Source organism: Punica granatum, chromosome 5, assembly GCF_007655135.1.
Source record: "Punica granatum isolate Tunisia-2019 chromosome 5, ASM765513v2, whole genome shotgun sequence".
Classification (NCBI taxonomy): domain Eukaryota; kingdom Viridiplantae; phylum Streptophyta; class Magnoliopsida; order Myrtales; family Lythraceae; genus Punica; species Punica granatum.
This window is the reverse complement of record NC_045131.1, coordinates 19,295,448-19,310,086: the sequence shown is the minus strand read 5'-3', so window position 1 is coordinate 19,310,086 and position 14,639 is coordinate 19,295,448.

Here is a 14,639-nt window from a genome sequence, read left to right as displayed (position 1 = left end):
ACTCATATGGCAACCAAATCCAAACAACAATAATATAGCCATGGGATCGCATTGCCTTGCGACAAGTTCTGACGCTACCGTGACCCCGCATATCTCGAAGAAATTATCTGCTCATTCACATATCAAATCTCATAAGCGGGGGCCGCCTAAGCGGGGGCCGCCTATTAACCTCTAGCGGTAAGAGTTGACCTTCATTTATATTCCGCAGGTCCAGCGGCCGATCAGGCCCTTGTTTATATTCCGCCGGGTCCAGCGGCCGATCAGGCCCCTATTTGTATTCCGCCGGGTCCAGCGGCCGATCAAGTCCCTATTTATATTCCGCCGGGTTTGGCGGCCGATCGGGCCCCTGTTTATATTCCGCCGAGTCCAGCGGCCAATCAAGCCCCTTTTATAATCCGCCGGGTCCAGCGGTCCCATGGCTATAGTCAAACAATCACAAGCATACTCAATATACACATCAATTATGCTCCGCAATCATTCAGCCACCATCACCTCTATAACTATACATACATATATATATATATATTTATTATCATTTTACCATGGAAAAAAGTACTCACAAAGACCCCTGAAATGACAACTTAATGAGTCGAGCCTTCCGGAGGTATAACCTCAGTCTCCCCAGCCCCTATTCAGTTCAAGCACAAAGATTAGATAATATACTAAATAAGAGTGAAAATATGCATCAGTTAAATCACCGTGTTACTTCATCGATATAGCTATAATGTAATACGTTTATAATTAACAATGCTCCTTCCCTATCTCTTTCGATTCCTACCTGACTCTTTTAATGGGGCGCAATGCAATTGGTATAGACATGCATTGTTCAAATCATATCTACTTGCCTCATATATACATATAAGCTATTCATTTTAGATAACACATTGAAGGCACTTGGGGCAAGCATAACAAAATATAGAAATAACACTTCAAGTGGCCCCGACTATTTATTAGCCCAACTAATGCAATGGACGGTTAGAAAACAAGTTTAATTCTTCACTTCATAGTCAAAACAGCATCCTATCTCCCTATGATTTCTATACGTAACTCCTAGCACGTCGAGCTCAATTATCACACCAAGGGAAATTAGCAATCACCCAACACCAATCAGTAGCTCTCATATGCCTACCCGCATAATCACTCAACACATCAATGACTAACCGGATTCAAGCTCACGCCAGTCTTAAGTATGGCTAACGATAGAGGAATCATAAACAACAAAGGCTGAATTTCCTCAAGCCTAGAGTCAGCTAATTTCCCTTCTCTAACCCATAGTTAGTTCAAAGAGCGAAATATATGCATATATATACATATGTACACACACTTGCCTACATCTATATATATATATATATAGATTTTCAAAAGGGCATAGGTATATGTATTAGAAACCTCCTAACTCAACTAAGAAATTTGCCCCCCTGCGTTACAACCGAATTATTTAGCTCATATGAGTGACCAACTCATTCTAAAATAACATGAGATTAACTCCAAATATATTCAACTCAACTTATATCAGTTAGGAAAACTAACTAAATTACAACAACTAAATTTCTCAAACCTAGACAAGCTGAAATGGATGCAAGGAGGGCCCTAACCTATGCCGAACCTAATGAATATGAATGTTTCAATCATAAACAATCAACTTACAATCAATATTTTCGGACTTAGCCTTCTTCCTCTCCTTTTTCTCCCGAAATTTCTCAACTCAGCTCACTTATATATCTCTCTCTCTCTCTCTCTTTTGGTTCATTTTCGTTTTCTCTCAGCTAGGGATAGAGCAAGGGAGGTTATGGCTTAAATAAGGAAGAAAAGGAGAAAAAAAAGGTGGTCAAAGATGGTCAAAGGCGGTGGGAAGAAGAAAGGCTGCTGAAGATGAGGCCACTTGGCCCATTCTACACTTATCTCTCTTTGATTTTCACTTTTTCGTTTTTTTTTTTTCATATAGATAAAGATCCAACCACAAATTGTGGTATATTATATACATGTATGTTATGTAACCATGCATGTGCATATGGATATGTATATGTGTCTGCCTATATATGTGTATTTGGTAAAGACCGGTCTCACAATCTCCCCCACTAATAAAAATTTCGTCCCCGAAATTATTTTCCTGATATTGGAAAAATGTATGGATATTGGACTCTCATAGAATCATCGGGTTCCCAAGTGGCTTCTTCTATCGAATGACTCTTCCACAACACCTTTACTAACGGAATTCTCTTGGTTCGAAGGATCTGATCTTTCCTATCTAAGATCTCCACTGGCTCTTCCTCATATGTCAAGTCCTCATTTAACTCCACCGGTTGATAACTCAGAACATGAGATGGGTCCGGTATATACTTACGAAACATTGACACATGAAACATGTTATGGATACGGGACAGTTCAGGGGGTAGAGCCAACCAGTATGCCACCTTCCCAATGCGCTCTAGAATTTCGTATGGCCCGATATATCTGGGACTAAGCTTTCCTTTCTTGCCAAATCTCATAATACCCTTCCACGATGATACTTTTAAGAAAACTCGATCCCCTTGTTGGAACTCGAGGTCCTTTCTTCGTTTATCCGCATAATTCTTTTGTCGCCCTTGAGCGGTCTTTAATCTTTCCCTGATAACCTTGACCTTTTCGACCGTTAAGTCGACTATTTCCGGTCCAGTTAATTGCCTCTCTCCAACTTCATTCCAACACAAAGATGTTCGACAAGCCCGACCATAAAACGACTCATAAGGAGCCATTCCAATACTAGGTTGGGAACTGTTATTATAGGCAAATTCCATCAAAGGAAGATAGTCATCCCAGCTACCTTGAAATTCTATGATACACGCTCTTAACATATCCTCCAATGTCTGAATGGTCCTTTCGCTCTGCCCATCTGATTCGGGATGAAAAGCAGTGGCCAAATTCAGCTTCGTGCCCAGAGCAGTAACAAAACTATTCCAGTACTTGGAAGTAAAATATGAGCCTCTGTCCGATACTATAGATACCGGCACACGGTGCAACCTCACAATCTCTTGAATGAACAACTGTGCCAATTGGTCTGCACCAAACGTCGTTTTAACTGGTAGAAAGTGAGCGGATTTAGTCAGCCTATCAACTATCACCCATATAGAATCATGCCCCCTTCGTGTTCGTGGAAGTCCCGAGACAAAATTCATGGTGATCTTTTCCCATTTCCATTCAGGTACCAGAAGAGGTTGTAATAACCCGGATGGGTGCTGATGTTCTGCCTTAACCTGCTGACATACTAGACACTTAGCAACATATTCAGCTATCTCCTTTTTCATATTATACCACCAATAACTTCTCTTCAAATTATAATACATCTTGGTGTTTCCCAGGTGCATCGCATATGGTGAGCTATGGGCTTGTGCAAGGATCTCTCTCTTCAACTCAGCATCGTCAAGTACACAAATTCGATTCCCAAACATAAGTGTGTCATCCTCTTTCAAGAGAAATTCAAACTTCTTGCCTTCCTTTATCTTGTTTTTCATCTCTACCAAAAATGGATCTACTTGTTGCGCTTCTCGAATTCGATCAAATAGCACTGGTTTCACATCATAAATAGCCATCAATGCTCTTAAACTGGTCGCCTCTAATTTAACTTCTAATGACCTCAACTCATTAATAAGTGTGTCGTGAACACTCCACATACTTGCTGATCTTGCTGATGATTTCCGACTCAGTGCATCTACCACAACATTTGCCTTTCCTAGATGATAGTTGATCGTGCAATCATAATCTTTGATTAGTTCCATCCATCTCCTTTGTCTCAAGTTGAGTTCTTTCTGAGTAAACAAATGTTTCAAATTCTTTGTGATCCGTATAAATCTCACACTTTGCTCCATATAGGTAATGTCTCCAAAGTTTGAGAGCGAATATCACAGCTGCCAATTCAAGATCATGCGTCGGGTAATTCTTCTCATGATTCCTTAGTTGTCGAGATGCATAAGCCACCACTCTGCCATTTTGCGTTAATACACAGCCTAAGCTTTGATGAGATGCATCACTATATATCACAAACCCCTCATCAGTGGACGGAATAATAAGCACTAGGGCAGTAGTCAATCTCTTCTTCAACTCCTAGAAACTTTGCTCACACTCATCTGTCCATTCAAACTTCACACTCTTCCGCGTTAACCGAGTCAGGGGAGCAGCAATAAGGGAGAATCCTTCCACAAATCTTCGATAATAACCAGCTAATCCTAGGAAACTCCTCACCTCTGTTACACTTGTAGGACGATTCCAATTTAGGATAGCTTCAATCTTCATGGGGTCCACTGATACACCATCACCCGAAATCACATGCCCGAGGAATCCCACTTGATCTAACCAAAACTCGCATTTACTAAACTTGGCATAAAGTTTTCTTTCCCTCAAAATCTGCAACACAACTCGAAGATGTTCTTCATGCTCATCCCTGTCTTTCGAGTATACCAGTATATCATCAATGAAAACTACCACAAACTGATCAAGGTATGGCTGGAAGACTCTATTCATTAAATCCATAAAAGCAGCCGGAGCATTTGTTAACCCAAAAGGCATCACAAATAATTCATAATGTCCATACCGAGTGCGAAATGCAGTCTTGGGCACATCGGAGTCCTTGATCTTCAGCTGGTGATATCCCGATCTAAGATCAATCTCAGAAAAGACAGTAGCATCGCGAAGCTGATCAAACAAGTCTTCTATCCTGGGTAAAGGATATTTATTGCGCACTGTGACCCGATTCAACTGTCGATAATCTATACACAATCTGAGCAAGCCATCCTTCTTCTTCACAAACAAAACTGGAGCACTCCAAGGAGACACACTAGGCCTGATAAATCCATTTTCTAATAATTCTTGTAGCTGGACTTTCAATTCCTTGAGCTCTGACGGGACCATACGATACGGTGCACGAGAAATGGGGGCAGTACCGGGCTCTAACTCTATAATAAACTCAATCTCTCTATCAGGAGGAAGGTTAGGTAAGTCATCCGGAAAAACATCTGGAAACTCGCAGACTATTGGAATTTCACTAAGTTTCGGTGAGTCGACCTCGGTAGCAACCACATGTGCCAAATATCCTTCACACCCCCTTTTCAAAAATTTCGTCGCCTCGAGGGATGATATAACATTGAATGGAACACCCAACTGATCTCCATGAAACTTAAATTCAACCTCATTCGGTACTCTAAAGATAACCTCTTTCTTGTAACACTCCACAGAAGCATGGTGAGAAGCAAGCCAATCCATCCCGAGGATAACATCAAAATCCCAAATACTTAAGGGTATTAAATCTACTAACATTTCCTTATCCCCTAACTGTAGTCTACAACTGCGATACACTTCCCCAACCACTACACTCTTCCCGGTCGGTGTAGCTATGGACATACGACTATCTAATAACTCTCGTGGTCTATCAGAATGCATGGCATATGACAATGAGATATATGAATGAGTGGAACCTGGGTCTATAAGTACATGAGCAGGTTTATTAAAGAGATTTAACGTACCCGTCACCACAGTCGGAGTGGCATCAGCATCCCGCTTCGTTCACCATCGATCCACCCCCTCGGCTTTGAACACTCTTATTACTGCTCATCTGCCCACGGCCTCTCATCATCGATGGCCTGTTGCCCACACTAGCACTACTAGATGCCGATACTATAGGCTGCCTACAGTTCGTCTTACATGTCCCTTCATGCCACATCTAAAACAAGTAACCCCTTCACTCCTTAATTGTGGGCAATTGTTTCTCAAGTGATCACGACGTCCACAATGAAAACAACTCCCAAACTGTACTTGACAAACACCGGAATGAAATAGATCACAATTCTGACAATTTTTACGCCTCGGGAGGTTAGTTCCACTATAACTCCCGCCACTTTGACTTCTCATGCCCTTATCTTCATGAGACCATTGCGGAAACTGCTGATAAGTTGATTTCCCTCTATTGAAGCCTTGAGTGAACCCGCCTCTTTTTGGGGGTCGGGAGGAACCCTCTACAATTAAACTACTAGGCCAAGTTCTACTTTGTTCCCTTTGAAGAACTTCCTCTCGTAAGTCCTCTTCAGCAATAATGGCTTTATTATACAGGTCTGAAAATAATGGGATCTCCAGAACGGAAACGCGTGACCTAATATTGAGGTTCAATCCATCCAGGAACCTACTGCATTTGGAAGTTTCATCACTTACCAATGTAGGGGCAAAACGTGACAACTTGGTGAATTTTACTTCATATTCAGCTACGCTGAGCTCTCCTTGCTTCAAATTTAGAAATTCCCGCTCATTGGTGCGCCGAAACGAGGCTGGAAAGTACTTGTTATAAAATGCTTGCGTAAACTCAGCCCAAGTGATAACGTGTGAGGAGTTCGGGTCCAGTCGTCTCTGAGTAGCCTCACACCAGTACTGAGCATCCCCTTCTAGCATAAATGTCGCAAGTGCCACACGTTGGGTGTCTGAAACCTCCATGATTGAAAAAATTCTTTCCATTCCAGCTATCCAATTCTCCGCTTCTATAAGATCAGCACTTCCCGAAAAACTAGGTGGACCATATTTCCTAAACCTTTCATATGGCGTCAATTATTGCTCCATGTGAGATGTGGATGCACTCAGCTGTGTTGCTTGCCTCTGGAAGAAGGCCGTTTGTTGCTCGATTAGCTGCGCTTGCTGCTCAACTAGACGAGTCATCGCTACTAATGTTTGGTGGATTGGTGGATCTTGATCCCTGGGAGCTTCAGTAGCCTCTTGAGGAGCTTGAGACACTTGATCTTCTGTCATAGGCTCAAGTTGGTCCTGATCAGCTAAATTCTCGGCTGTACGGTACCTACGTCGACCCCGCCTCGCACGTTTGGGTCTCATTGCTAATTTCCTAAGAAATACACAAGTTAATCAAGCATTTAAACAAATACAATTATGAGATATATCCCGTCTTGGGGCCGCAACTAATAAAAAAGAATGGGGATCAGGCACACTAAGTCTACAGAATCCTATAACTTAGGCTCCGATACCAAAAATGTCACGACTCGAAACTTATAGCAGAGTTTCCCCTCTATTCCTTAATATCCATTGTCATATACGCAACTCATATATGTATAATCTGTTTCCATAACTCCCAACACATTAAACCAACCCAAGAAGCTCTATATAAACATATAACCACCTAACTAATTCTAATATATGCATAAAACTCTCAAGAGAGTACTCGGTTGCAACCATCTCGTAACACAAACTAAACGAAAGTTTTCATATGTATATAGTATGCTTTTATAACACATCAAACCTTTAAACCAACTCGGCATGCTCTACCTAAACATATAATCAATCTAATAGATTCTAATGTACATATATACCCTTAATAGAGTGTTCTGCTGCAACCATACCACAAAACCAACTAAACAAAAGTTTCAGGTCGTAACAGAACTGTGACATTTATGAAAACTTACTACCTATACTATGAGTGGGCCTACTTGCCAAAAATCCTTCGCGCTGATCCCTGTTATCCAAAAGTCCTCCTGTGCGGCTAGTCTAGCTTCTAGCTCATCTGGAAAAATGTAAGCAGGGGGTGAGCCGCATCTCAGTGAGTACTATATTCCAACGTAAAATGAACTAATATGTTAACATCACAATTCACTACAATCAATAATATATCTATTTATGTACATATTCCACCAGATATAGAATCCAATACCAAGATCATACTTTCACACAACTCATATGGTAACCAAATCCAAACAACAATAATATAGCCATGGGGTCGCATTGCCTTGCGACAAGTTCTGATAGTACCTCGACCCCGCATATCTCGAAGAAATTATCTGCTCATTCACATATCAGATCTCATAAGCGGGGGCCGCCTATTAACCTCTGGCGGTAAGAGTTGACCTTCATTTATATTCCGCCGGTCCAGCGGCCGATCATGCCCTTGTTTATATTCCGCCCGGTCCAGCGGCCGATCAAGTCCCTATTTATATTCCGCCGGGTTCGGCGGACGATCAGGCCCCTATTCAGTTCAAGCACAAAGATTAGATAATATACTAAACAAGAGTGAAAATATGTATCAATTAAATCACCGTGTTACTTCATCGATATAGCTATAATGTAAGACGTTTATAATTAACAATGCTCCTTCCCTATCTCTTTCGATTCCTACCAAACTCTTTTAATGGGGCGCAATGCAATTGGTATAGACATGCATTGCTCAAATCACATCTACTTGCCTCATATATACATATAGGCTATTCATTTTAGATAACACATTGAAGGCACTTGGGGCAAGCATAACAAAATATAGAAATAACACTTCAAGTGGCCCCGACTATTTATTAGCCCAACTAATGCAATGGACGGTTAGAAAACAAGTTTAATTCTTCACTTCATAGTCAAAACAGTATCCTATCTCCCTATGATTTCTATACGTAACTCCTAGCACGTCGAGCTCAATCATCACACCAAGGGAAATTAACAATCACCCAACACCAATCAATAGCTCTCATATGCCTACCCGCATAAACGCTCAACACATCAATGACTAACCGGATTCAAGCTCACGCCAGTCTTAAGTATGGCTAACGATAGAGGAATCATAAACAACAAAGGCTAAATTTCCTCAAGCCTAGAGTCAGCTAATTTCCCTTCTCTAACCCATAGTTAGTTCAAAGAGCGAAATATATGCATATATATACATATGTACACACACTTGCCTACATCTATATATATATATATATATATATATTTTCAAAAGGGCATAGGTATATGTATTAGAAACCTCCTAACTCAACTAAGAAATTTGCCCCCCTGCGTTACAACCGAATTATTCAGCTCATATGAGTGACCAACTCATTCTAAAATAACATGAGATTAACTCCAAATATATCCAACTCAACTTATATCAGTTAGGAAAACTAACTAAATTACAACAACTAAATTTCTCAAACCTAGACAAGCTGAAATGGATGCAAGGAGGGCCCTAACCTATGCCGAACCCAATGAATATGAATGTTTCAATCATAAACAATCAACCTACAATCAATATTTTCGGACTTAGCCTTCTTCCTCTCCTTCTTCTCCCGGAATTTCTCAACTCAACTCACTTATATCTCTCTCTCTCTCTCTCTCTCTTTTGGTTCATTTTCGTTTTCTCTCAGCTAGGGATAGAGCAAGGGAGGGTATGACTTAAATAAGGAAGAAAAGGAGAAAAAAATGGTGGTCAAAGGCGGTGGGAAGAAGAAAGGCTGCTGAAGATGAGGCCACTTGGCCCATTCTACACTTATCTCTCTTTGATTTTCACTTTTTCGTTTTTTTTTCATATAGATAAAGATCCAGCCACAAATTGTGGTATATTATATACATGTATGTTATGTAACCATGCATGTGCATATGGATATGTATATGTGTCTGCCTATATATGTGTATTTGGTAAAGACCGGTCTCACAGTTACCCATTTCTGACAGCATATCTTGTATCTGCATCCCACGTTGGTCATTTTGACATAAATTGTCAAATTACGTGGGCACTTGACCCTTAAGCCGGTAAATGCAAATATGAAGCCGGAGATGTCCTAGGAGGCCGAAACTAGATTTCTTATATTGTTTTCTGAGTTTCTTGGGCGATCCGGAGATCATTGTGATCTCTGTTTGCCGAGATTGGGCCTCTAAGGATATGAAAAGTGCATCTGAGACCCTTAAAGCACTGCTCGAGGGGTCTGCATGAGTTGTGTGATTCATTCCGACGATTCCACATTGAGCCTTGAGAATGCTAGCATTGTGTAAGGTAAGCATCAGGCGTCAAGTTTCCCCAAAGAGGACCTCCAGCTATAGATTTTTCACTGAAAATTGCCTTTTGTGCTCCTCGGAGGTTACTTGGGAAACCGTGAAGGGTTTTGCTGTCTGTTTTGTCCAATTGCAAATGTCCGCTGGAGTTTTCAGGGCAATGTAGTGTGAACTTCATTTGCCGTAATTCCGTCAGACCAGTCTCCGGTTATGCTCTTCCGAAGAGGGGTATATCCGTTTTATCGCTCGGAAGTCATTCAGGGTGTTTGTATGGTTTCCAAAAGACAATCTAAAGCACTGCTCGTGCTCTGTACGATTGTGGGGCAAGGCCGCATCCGATATTTGGAATTAACTTTGCTCCGAGAAATCGACGTTTTTTGACTTCCACTGAAAAATTGTTTATATACAAAAAGTTGTTCTGTATAGAGCAGATGATTTGCGAAATGCGTTTGGAGACACTTTTCATCTGTTTGGCATTGGAGGGAATTTTTGGAGTCCAATATTGGCTATCTTCCGACGGTCGAGCGAACTATCAGAAAATAGGACTGTCTATGTGATACACTGGAAATGCCGGTTTTGGACGTTATTGAGCTCTCTAGTCACTCTGTTACCCTTTGGTGACCCCTGGAGTCCTTCTGTCACATGTGCATGTCTTCTGCTCAATTTTTGCCGACTTAAGGACGAATAGTGATTTCTTGCTCTGCCGAGCCGTTTTCTGTATTCTTGCTCAAGTCATAGTTTGGACCATTGCTGATATCGTTGTTTGGAATGGTGAGCCAAAATGGGGTGCTGATAGGTACTACATCACATAACACTTCATCTTCGTATTTACCGATTCGAAATGCAACTAACACCTACTTATTCACCCTTATCTCACCACATCATTCAACCATTGCAGCTTGTACGGCCTAGGGTGTTTCAACATGGGTAGTCCCAATTTTTCCACCATAGTTGTGCTTGCGACATTAGTACAACTACCACCATCAATAATTACACTACATACCTTGTCTTTGATGTAGCACCTAGTGTGAAAGATGTTCTCCCGCTGCATTTCTTCAACTCCTTTTGTTTGCAAGCTCAATGCTCTCCTTGCCACCAATGTCAATGCATCTGGAGCTATATTTTCCTCCTCGGGAATGTCCTCCAATGGGGGCAGGTCATCGTTGTCGGAATCTTCAGTGTCGGTCCTAATGTCACCATTGTCTCGTATCACCATGACCCGCTTGTTCGGACATTGACTTGCTATGTGTCCCCTGCCTTGGCATTTAAAAAACTTAATGTCACGATTCCTGGAGGTAGAAATGTTGGTTTTACCTTGAGGAACGTGGCTGGTTGCATCTTGCTTTTGCTCGGTTTCGACTTCGACGTGGATTGCTTCTCATCTTTCTTCCACTAATTCGGTTTCCAAGTGGATGTGCTTGGACTTTGGCTTGCACGTGTATTGTCTCTTCTCTTGAACCGGTTCTCAATCTTGATGGTCATGTGCACCATATCCTCCAACTCCACATAATGTTGTAAATCCACGGCATTTTGAATTTCCCGGTTCAATCAAGTCAAAAATCTTGCCATAGTAGCCTTCCGATCCTCCTCTATATTTGCTCTAATCATGGCCACTTTCATCTCCTTAAAATTTTCCTCTACACTCCGGTTACCTTGCCTAAGATTTTGTAATTTATTATACAGCTCTCGGTAGTAATAACTATGAACAAATCGCTTCCTCATCACCCTTTTCATTTCCTCCCACGTATCTATAGGTGCCTCTCTATTTCTTCGCCTATTTATCACCAATTGATCCACCAGACAATTGCATAATCCAAGAATTCAATTGCAGCCAATTTGACTTTCGTCAACTCGGTATAAGTATAACAATCAAATACAAGCTCCACCTTTTTCTCCCACTCAAGGTATGCTTCGAGATCACTCTTTCCTTGGAACGATGGGATTTTCATCTTAATACTATCCAAGTTATTGTCTTCCCGATTTCTAACTTTTCTAAACCGCCCTCCATGTCTCATATTACTAACAACCGAATCTCGATCATCTTCTTCATCAAAACCAGGCCCATAATTCCCTTCATCTTCAACCCTCACTTCGCTTGGTTGAACTCTTTCCTTCCTACGTGCATTAGGAGCGTTTCGTGGCTACTCCACACGTTTATTCTCCATCATATCTATCCGTTCATGAACCTGCTCAAACTCCAACTTCATCACACGCCTCATCTCACTCATCATGGCTTCCATAAGTATTTTTGAATCAGTCAATTCCGTAACTCCTTCAGGAATACTCTTAAAACTGTTGTGAGACATGATTGCTGAAAAATAAAGTTAGAAAGAAAGGACCTCACAATTCTCTTCCTTACGTGTTTACACTCAAGAATGTGAATAACTCTACACTCGTGTTTTCACTCAAACAAATGTGGCTTTTAACCCTCTAATGTTCTCTTTCAAATCTTTTGAAACTAAACGAACAATTCTCCAAAATTTCCAGCAGCAATTCAGCAAGAACTTATCAAGGAAAATTAATTGTCGAAGGAAATTTAAGGAAGAAAGGAAACAAGAGAGAATGCAACTACTATAAAGGATGAATATATATCAGAATGTTATATGTAATTCTGGGAACAGAATCAATGTAGATCACAAAGAAAGGGAAATAACAACTTTAGAATGGTCTGATGCAAAGAATTTGGATCAAATTGACTACAATGGCTTCTTTCTTTTCTTTCTTTTGAATTTCTTTTTTTTTTGGTTGAATTTTTTTTGACTAATAACAATTCAAAAAGAACAAACTTGACAAAATGAAGCTCAGCAAATTGAAATGAAAACCTGATTTGGAGCCAATGCTCTGATACCAAATGATGCGATTCCCGCCAAGAATGATGAGACCCAACAATTAAAGGAACCCAAGATCATTCCACGATCATATTTGATTGACAAACCCTCGACCCGTTGTTTACAATATAAACAAGAACCTTGGTATAACTGACCTCAACCCGTTATTTATTGCGAAACAAGAACCTTGGTATATAGGAAGACGCCATAAACGGTGATGGAAAGCCGTTTGATAAGTCGATGATGAACGCCATGAAAATTTTCAATAAGTTCGAATTAGTTCTTAAAGAACCAAAGAGAATATTTTCACAATTTTCTGAATGTTCCTTTTTAAAAAAAAAATTCACTAAGATGAATATATATAGACATAAACTAATCCTAATATAGTCATATCTCCTCCTATAGATAAGGAAAATAAAACCTAAAATATCGATAGAGATATCGCATAATCTACAAAGATATGAAATCTAAATATCCCGAGAATATTTCCATGAGATTTAAATTTTAAACAAATCTGATGATATCTTTTCTTGATTATCAAATATTCTAGAAACTTCCTCAAACACTTGCTAAATTTAGCCTTGCCCGAAATCTTCTATAACTTGAATCATGTTAATGGATCTTTGTTGATCACGTGGTTCATATCCGATGGGCCTCCAAAAATTTGCTTGAGCCCAAACTTCTTGAATTAGGCCGTTGAGTTCATCTTAAAACTTCTTTCCTCGTGCCCGCGTAATCGGTCCAATTGGAATTTAAACTGAATCCATTGAAGTCGTGCTAGGATTTGCATAAACTATTTTTAAATTTAATTTTTTTTCATTTAAAATAATATGATAAAATGTGGAATTTTGAGGTTGAGAAAAGATAGAGCAAAATAAGTAGAGATTGACACATGAGAGAAAATAGAAAGGAGAAAATAATATTAATTGGACAATATTGTCGTTCAATTAATCTCTTTTATGATAAATCATATTTTGTTTATACTAAGAATAAATGATATATTTGATATTTCAACCACATAATAAAAATAAGGAGGTAGTTACAAAATCGAATTCGCCTAAATAATAATATAAGATATTGTTATAGTTATTCGACGAAATTATGATAATATAACTTAAAATATTTGAATTAAAAAAGTGTTGAAAATGTTTTAAAATTAAAATTAATTACATTGGAATTGAAAAAAAAATTCAAGCAAAACTCAACATCGGAATATGAAATAAAGGACTTTGGATGACTCAAGATTTGGGAAATTTTAAATTTCTTAGAAAATATTGCTATGCATAAAAATACTTTGTAGTAAAAATTTTCAAAATTTGAGAATCTTATAGTTATGGCATTTGGTGATATTTATCATCAATTTAATATAATAAAATTATATATATTAATGAAACATTTCAACTTAATTATAGAAAGCAATGAAGCTATTAAATAATATTTGAAACAAGCCCCTGCACGGGACAGAGACCTAGCTAAGAAAAAGATTATTCATATGGGTTCAACCAATTTTACATATTACTTAACTAGTTTCGAATTATGGTGTAGCGGCCTACAAAATCTTTTTTATTTTTATTTTTGTAACAAAAAATCAACCAGAGTTAACAAACAGATCAAAGTGAGCCGAAAAGATTATACAATGATACGTATGGGGTGTGCAAGGGGATCAAATCTGATAAACTAATTAAAGAAAAAAAATTCATCAAAAAAAATTAAAGAAAAATAAGTGTAGACATTTGTTTCCGACCCAAAGATTTAGCTTTGACAAGTCAATGATCAAGGAAGGATTGGGAAATGGTTAACAAAATTCAGCCAAGATTCACAAGGGAGTGATCGTTGCCCATCAATTCCAAATCGAAACAGACTTTCCAATGCTGGAGATCACGTCAGAAGTTACTACTCGAGCTTGTTAGGACCTAGAAAATTAGGTCTTGATAACGAACAATTTACGTGCTAGATGTTGTTGATGCCTCCACGATCACGAACCACGAATAACTGCACAAAGGGAGACCGGGGTTGGGTGCCGATTTCCCTTTCCGATACTCAAATCATGTGCGAGAG